The sequence below is a fragment of the Lepidothrix coronata genome, unplaced genomic scaffold, assembly GCF_001604755.1.
Source record: "Lepidothrix coronata isolate B3197 unplaced genomic scaffold, Lepidothrix_coronata-1.0 Scaffold2, whole genome shotgun sequence".
Lineage (NCBI taxonomy): Eukaryota > Metazoa > Chordata > Aves > Passeriformes > Pipridae > Lepidothrix > Lepidothrix coronata.
The window spans coordinates 13,518,751-13,527,279 of record NW_016690182.1 but is presented as its reverse complement, the minus strand read 5'-3'; positions in this window follow the sequence as shown (position 1 = coordinate 13,527,279).

Genomic DNA, 8,529 nt, shown 5'->3' with positions numbered 1-8,529 from the left:
TCCCAACTGGGATATTCTATAATTCTATGTTCTGTAATTCTAAATTCTATATTCTATAATCTATAATTCTAAATTCTATATTCTCTATATTCTATAGTCTGTCTTTAAGCAAAGGTGCTCCCCTTGAGGAAGGAGAACCATGGTAAAAGCTGCAAACCAGCTGAGTTATATGTCACTGAACATGTTAACATTGCATTAATCTGTATCAGAGAATCAGAGAATCACACCATCCAAGAATGATTTGATTGAGAAAGCAGGAAGTATGGTTGGCTGCATTATTTTTCCTGCTTCAGCTGGACAAAAAAAAACCCCTAATTGCAGTGATGAAAATGCTTTTTTTTCTTTATAAAAGACATGAAGAACTTCCAAGAAAAAAAAACAAACTCTTGGTGATGCTCCCAGTGAAGGACTCAGGTTTGCAGCTCTTGGAGGGTTGGAACCACCCACTTGGTCCCAGTCCTCATGGAGCAGCCAAAGCAGGGCTGGTCCCCTCAGGAAGAGGAGCCAAGATGGGTCACACAGCCAGGAGGGCAGGGGACCTTAAAGCCCATCCAGTGCCACCCTGACACCTCCCACTGGCCCAGGTTGCTCAGAGCCTGGCCTTGGACACTCCCAGGGATAGGGCAGCCACAGTTTCTCTGGGCAACCTGTGCCAGGGCCTCCCCACCCTCCCATCCCAGAATTCCTCCCCAGTATCCCACCTATCCCTGCCCTCTGGCAGTTCGGAGCTGTTCCCCCTTCTCCTGTCCCTCCATCCCTTGTCCAGAGTCTCCCTCCAGCTCCCATACTAACATATATACGTTACTACCCAGCCGACAAATATTAAACTCCATGTTTCTCTGCAACAGAAAGCTTCAAGTAAATGAAGTAAAACAATAAGGTCCAACCAAACTGCTTTGATTTTCCACGTTGGCCCCGGTGCTCCAGACCGGGGGCGTGACAAGCCTTGCTTCGGTTTTCGTCTCTCCCAGCGGATCCCTGCGAGATGTCTGAATTTTTTTTTGCGCCTTCCTCCCCTTTCTCTGGTGGAAAATCCTCCTGCTGAAAACTTCTTGGCAAGTTTTCCCGACTTGCTCAATAAATGCTTTCTCATCTTCTGAGCGAGCGTTATTTAATTACGCCGCAGCCCCGGCGTGCGGCTGCTCCTGCATTTTAAATGCCTGGTGGGTCCCACTGCACCTCCTCATCTTAATTTGCCCTTTTTTTTTTTTTTTTTCCCTGTGGATGACATATAATTGCTGTGGAATTACACAGCATTAGCCAGGATAATAATGGATACAGCCAGGAGCTGGGATCTCTGTCGGTCCTCAGTGATGTGCCCACCACCCACCGTGTGCCCACCACCGTGTTCGTGGCCGAGCTCACTTTGTTCTGCAGGTGTTTTTCCTGCAGAGGTCAGGAAGGAAACTCATGAGGATCTGGCACAAGGAATATCCTCCTGGGATCCTTCGGGATGAGGCTCCAAGGCTGAGCACCAGCAGCGCCTCCACGTTGCACCAGTTCTGTGGGGAAATGGGGAGAGAGGAGAGCAGGAATTAGAGATGGCATCATAAGCAAACCCCCCACAGAAAGAGAGAAGAGCATTGGCCTAGGCCCGGTGAGGCGACTCCTGGGAGATCCAAGCTGTTTATCCCTAATAAAAAACCATGGAAAAGGCACTGAACAAACAGCTTAATTTCCCTGCAGTGCCTGGAACTGATGGGGGTTTGTTATACAGCCCATAATAAGTTTTCCTTATGCAGGCAAAATCCCGGTGGGTTTCCTGGATGTTAATAAAATAGTTACTAAGAGATTTAGTCCCTTTAATGCAGAAGACAATATCTCTCCTTCCTCTCTGCTTATGAGGCCCATCCATCATTCCTGAAGTCTGCCCCTGAATGGGATCCCATTCCTGCTGTCAGGTGGGGTCAAAAAGTTAGGGAACTACAGGTGTGGGAAGGGAAAGAAACTTCTGTTCCCCTCCCACCTCCAATTTGGCCAAGCCCAGGGTCCCCACCGAGCTCTCCTGCCCCTCCATCCCCACCTCAGCATCCTCTGCCTGCCCTGTCAGCCACCAGTGAGTCCCAGGTGGGATTTGCCTTTTAATCCAAGATTCTTCTCTGATTTATACTTTCCAGAGAGTTCATTGATCCTGATCTTAATCTCCCAGTATTTGGAAAAAAACAGACATAAATCATATTAATTGCAGAAGAGGGGGAAAAAAAGGAGTTTATTTGACATCACTCAGGCTGCAGAATCCCTCTGGGAGAACATTGGGATCGTTGGATCAATTAAATCACTGGATGTGTTAAACCAGAGCAGGTTTTCCTCCTCGCTGGCTGCACAACGGACTGTTTTTGATCCAATGCTCTTTTTTGAAATTAAAAAAAAGTAGTTTCGAGTTTTGTGGGGGCTAAACATTTCAGTCAGCCCCTCCTCAAACAGCCCTGCAGGGGTTGTGGTTTGGGACCTCAGGGATCCTCCAGATGGAGGTGCTGAGCAGAGCTGGAAGATCATGGAATCATGGAATCATGGTTTGGGTTGGAAAGGACCTTAAAGCCCATCTCATTCCACACACCCCCCATGGGTAGGGACACCTTCCACTAGCCCAGGTTGCTCCAGCCTGGCCTTGGACAATTCCAGGGACGGGGAAACCACAGCTCCTCTGGGAAATCCATCCCAGCCCCTCCCCACCCTCACAGGGAGGAATTCCTTCCCAATATCCCATCTGGCAGTTTGAAGCCATTCCCCCTTGTCCTGTCCCTCCATCCCTTGTCCCCAGTCCCTCTCCAGCTCTCCTGGAGCCCCTTTAGGCCCTGCCAGGGGCTCTCAGCTCTCCCTGGATCCTTCTCTTCTCCAGGGGAACCCCCCCAGCTCTCCCAGCCTGGCTCCAGAGCAGAGGAGAACCTGAACAATCCTAGTTCTTCATTGTGACTCTCTCTGTCACCCCAAGCCCCTTCCCTGCTGCCTTGGGTGGGGCAGGGAAAAGCCCAGGTCTTCCAGGGAAAACCCTCCTTGAGGGAGAATGTGAGGGGCTAAAATCCCTGAGTCCCACCCCCAACTTTTTCTTTAAATGGGTTGATTTTCCTGCTGGCAGCAGGAGCTTCTTGAGGAAAGGCAGAGTGAGCTCCCAAGCAGCCCCACAACGAGGATCTCCAGGCAAGATAAGAACACAGGAATTTGGTTCAGATGAAGAACCTCCAACCTTTAGAAACAGAGATATTTATACAGGGAAATGGTTCTGGAAGCCCAGTTATTCCATTTTCTGCCTTTTCCACCCATGCATGTGCCTTTGTTTCTCCTCTCTGGATGAGCTCCTGGCTTTCCTGCCGGTTTAAAATAAAAATATAATCCATTTACAACCCTCCCTCACGGCCATTAAGCCTCGTCTGAGAAAGGCTATTATCTGTGCTTGGCTGGCAGGGGAGCCAGAGCCGCGGCACGATTTAACTCCTGCATGGCTGAGCAGGAGCATCCCGCTTCCCAGGATGTCTGGAAAAGCTGGAATGTGCCTGGCTTTGCTGCCTTCCCAAGCTCTGAGACCTCAGGGGCCTCTCCTGGCTTTGTCCCGTTGCTGCGTTGCTGCCGTGAGCTGAGGGGCTGCAAATTCGCCCTGTTTGTGGGGAGGTTTTGCCCCTAAATGTCCAAAAAAGAAGCAAAAATGGGGTTTCTTTGCCCAGGGCTCAGAAAATCAGCGTTCCTGAAGGGAGCAGAGGACCCAGACCGTGGTGGTTGGGGGGTCTTGCCCTGCAAATTGGGAGGCACAGCTGGATGTTCGGATCTGCTCCCGCCCTGTGTGGTTTGGGACAAGGAGCAGAACCCTGGTGGCTTCACCCTGGAGGTGGCAAATCCCACGTCTCACCCCCTGTACCCGTGTCCCCTCGCTCAGGGGGTGCTTTGGGGAAGGGCTGTTCCCTGAGCAGAAACATGTCACCACTGAGAATTCCCCTCCATGGGAATAAAACTCTTTTGGATTGGGAAGAAAAGTCCAAATTGTGCATTTTCCTGTGGATGAAAAGCCCACCGAGTACAAACACCACCCAACAAAGGGAGGCAACCCCTTGTTTCACCTTGTGCCCATGAAATATCTCAGTTCCTCGGACTCAGCACCACTGGAAGGAGCCTTGAGCTACTGGGACATTTCAGAATCCATGGGAAGTGCCAGAGGAAACCAGTTGAGGCCATGCTTGGAAAGTAAAACTTTCCTGGAGGGATGTGGGTTGGGAGGGTGGTTTGTTTTTTCCCCACAAGCACATCCCAACCTGCCTGGAGGGAAATGCCACTGAGCTCTTCATTGTCTTCCTTGCTGGACAATCCCTGGTCATTATTATTTGGGCCAGCGCTCTCCAGGTTTTAAATTATTCTGTCTCAAGTAGCTGATGGCATTTGCTGCATGTTCCTGGTAATTAATTGGTGTTTAATTAATTAAGGGATAATGGCATTCAATTAAGGGATGCTTGTGGAATACTGTCACTGGGTAATTAATGGCTTCCTGCTGCTCAAGAAAAGCCGAGGTATTTGTGGAAAATAAATCGAGGGGAGAAGCTGAAGGTGTTTATTCCCTCGTGTCCTGGTGACTTCTGACTCTCCTGGGCCAGCACCAAGACCAAGTTCATGGCAAGAAGTCCTTGCAGCAGCCAGGCCCTGCTCCCACACCTTCAGGGAAATCTCTGGCAAGGAGGAAAAGTGCCCAAACCTGATGTGTCCAGCTTCCCACAGCAGGTCAGAGGCACAAACAAGACCTGATTTCCAAACTCTCTGCTCAGGGTGACTCAGGCTCTGCCTCTGCCACGTCTACACCTGCAATTGCTCTCACTGATGTCAAGGATCAAAGAGTCTGGGAGGAAATTGTGTCCTATTGACTTTCAGGACAGCACCGAAAAAATATGAATTTCCTGGGACATGAAGATAAATGACAATAAATTCCCTGACTCAAACTGAACAGAGCCTTGTTTTGAGCAAAGAAGGACAAATATTGAAGGATAAACAGGAATGAATCACTTTGCCAGCTGTTCCTGGCTGTAGAAACCCTCTGTGATGTGGAATGAGCCCTGGGTGTGATGGGTATAAATATTTCAGGCACCTCTGGCAGGACCTGTGGGGGTTGAACTCCTCCAGCCTGAGGAGGAGTTCCTGCTGCTCCTGGAGAGCAGAGGACCATCCAAGGAGGATGACAAACTACTCCACAACTCCTGTCCAAGTGCAATGTTGGCCAATGCCCAGTTTGAGTTGTTCATTTGCTTTTTGAGTGCAGAACTCAGACGGGTGAGTTCTTTTGAGCTTTACTGTTTGCCACTAGAGCAGTCCCCTCAGGCACGGTGGGTGCCACCAAGGGGCTCTCCAGAAAGGATTCAGGAGGACCTCCAAGGCCTTCTGCCAGGAACAAACCTCCTGGTCCTTCCCCCAAAAGCCATCCTGCCCCTGCGGAAGTGCCCCTTGGAGGCTGCTCGAGGCTGGAGCGTGTCCTTGAGTGGGAGAAGCTGTGACCCCCTGATCCCCACGACACAAACCTTGAGGGAAACAGGCTGAGCCAGGGCTCCTGCAGTTGCCAGGTCAGCTGTGGGGCTGTTTGCCAGCTGCTTTTGGCACCAGCAATGTCTTCTGCAGCTCTTCCTACTGAAGTGCCCCCGGTGCAGCCATGGACAGGCTCCAGATGGGAGGCCTCTGGCTCATCCCCCTCCCGTGACATCCTGCTCTGATAAGCTCCCTGACTGCCTGTGTCCTGGGAATTGAAGGTCCTGGGCAGGGGATGATGTGGTTCCTCCCCCTTTCCAGAGCCTTTTGCTGGCTGCCAGCTCTGCCCTGCTCTTATCTCCCACTGCTCTGGCTCTCCAAAGTTCCTGTAAACACTTCCCTGGCCTGGCTGCATATAAAAGGAAGAAGAATGTGGATCTGGTCTCCCCCTCCACTCCCAAGGGGCCAAGCAATGGAGGGAGACTGGATGTCTAAACCACTGGTACAGTTTGGAAGAGCCGAGTTCAAAACCATCTGCGCCAAAGCCACGAGGAGACTGGAATTCATTTTCGACACCGACTAGATTTTATTGTTTGAAACGCCAGGAAAATTCACTCTCAGAAATGTGGGAACTCCTGCTGGATGGCAGCTCTGGCCCTGGATCTCCTTCCTTTTTCCTCCACCCCTCCAGCTATGCCTATGCCCCTGGGGATGTGGTGCATCCCTCCCACGGTGGGTACAGGCCTGTAACCCTTTCCACGTCTGGATGGGCTCCGTGAGCAACCCACACTCCTCATTTTGGGAGCGTTTGGACAACCTCTGCCTCCTGCTCTCCAAGGGACAGCAGTGGAGACACTCAGCACAGCAGAGGACATCCTCCCCTGGGCCCTCAGAGCTGGTACTTCTTCAGCAGCTCGCTCTGCCACTGCCTCTTCTTGTTGGGGAAGGCGACGGGGATCTTGATCTTCCGGAATTCCTCGATGCACTTGCCCAGCTCGGACTCCAGGGCCTTCCTCTCCTCGCTGAGCACTGGGAGAGCAGCGGGACTGACCTCCACCCCGTTCTCCTTCACCACCACCTGGTCGCTGTTCCGCCTCTGCCCCGCCTGCTTCACCTCCTCCAGCTTCTTCAGCGACTTGGAGAAGTCCAGGGTGTTGGGGCGTGCTGGGCACTCCTTGGGGGCAGGGGCTGGGCACTCCTCGGGGCCATGGGCTGGGCACTCCTCGGGGCCATGGGCTGGGCACTCCTCGGGGGCACGGGCTGGGCACTCCTCGGGGGCTTCTGGCCATGGCAAGGAGTTGGTGGGGCTGGGGTTCTTCTCCTCTGCCTCAGTGTCTGTGCCTGGGAGGGTCTCGGCCATGGTCGGGGGCGGGATGGGCTCCTCATGGCTGGAGGTTGCAACAGCATTCCCACTGCTGGAATTAGCTGGGTCCTGCCTCGTCCCGGGCCTTGGCTGCGGCTCCTCTGGGTCGCTGTGGGCTGGGGAAGGAAAGCAGAGAGGTGTGAGAGGAGCTGGAGCTGCACAGCCCTGAGGACAGGCTGGGGCTCAGCCCTGGGGGCAGGCTGGGGCTCAGCCACGCAGTGCCAGTGGCTTGGATCGTAGGACAGTTACAGCCAAGTCCCTGTGGGATGCCCTCTGGGCAGGCCAAACTGAGCCACCACGGTGAACCCATCCCCAAACCATGCCCTGGGTAGGCTCAGGTGGTCCTGGAAAGAGTCTGGGCTGCCTGGGCATCACGGGTTGGGCTGCAGTGGTGCTGAGCACAGGAACAGCCCCAGCCAGAAAGCCAGGATGTGACAGGAGGCTTTGGAGCTCCATGGGAGTCCAAGGGGTCTGGCTGTGCTCAGCAGGGCAGGAAAGCTTTCCCAGCACTCGGGGGCAGAGCCCAAACCTTCCCCAGCCCCTCATCCCTCTGCACCCTCAGTCTGGAGATGACACTTGGTCCCCAGGCCCTGATCCCAGGAGCGTCTCTTCCTTAAACTGAAATTCCCTTTGCAGGAAGCCAGTGGGACATGGATGATCCCAGCCCACCTCCAAAAGGTGGAGGGAAAAGCTGCTCCCAGTGGGACCAGTGTTTTGGAGCCAGGCCGAGCCCCTGCCCCCCAGAGCGGGGTGGGAGCGAGTTCAAACTGCACTGCGGGAGCTGAGCTCCAGGGATGGGGTGGGAGAGGAGCTGTGGGAAAGGAGTGGGGATGGATAGGAGGAGAGAGGGGTCTTCACTCAGCCCAACAGAGCCTTCCCACACGTCCTTCCCCGCTCCTGATGCCATTAGGACATGCCATCACCTCCGGTGCTGTCGCACCAACAGCGATGCCCACGAGGGAGCACCCAGGGGGTGCTGAGGGAGCTGAGATGGGCTCTGGAGGTGCCTTGGACATGTGGCAGACTCAGTGGTGGGACAGCAGAGATGTCCTCAGGTTCTGACCACGTGGGGTGTTCAGGTCTGGGAGAGATCTCACTCCACGGGTGGCACAGACAATCCCCGAATGTGGCTGTTTCAGCAGCGATTTGTCTTGAGAGCTGGGTTTTTTGTTTGTTTTGTTTTGCATTGTTTCACTTTGTTTTCCCCTAAAGTTCCTATTTTTCTAAATATCTCTGGCAGAAACATGGCCCTTCCTGCTCTTTGAAAGCTCTGGGACAAGGGGTGTTCCTTGTCATTGTTCCCATGTGCGGGGCTGCTTTTATGATGGGATCAGACACACGGGGATTTTGTTCCCTCTGGAGAACCAGATGTGGTTTTTTTGGGTAGCCTGGCACTGTTTTTCGTGGCTTCCTCTCAGAGCACAGCAAGACCTGCTGTCGTACAGCTTTAACTCTGTCCCCTCAGGTGAGACCCCTGTGCAGAGCTCTGGGGTCCAACATCAGAAGGGCGTGGAGCTGCTGGAGCAAATCCAGAGGAGGCCCCGGAGATGCTCCAGGGCTGGAGCCCCTCTGCTCTGGAGCCAGGCTGGGAGAGCTGGGGGGGGGTTCACCTGGAGAAGAAAAGGCTCCAGGGAGAGCTGAGAGCCCCTGGCAGGGCCTAAAGGGGCTCCAGGAGAGCTGGAGAGGGACTGGGGACAAGGGATGGAGGGACAACACAAGGGGGAATGGCTTCC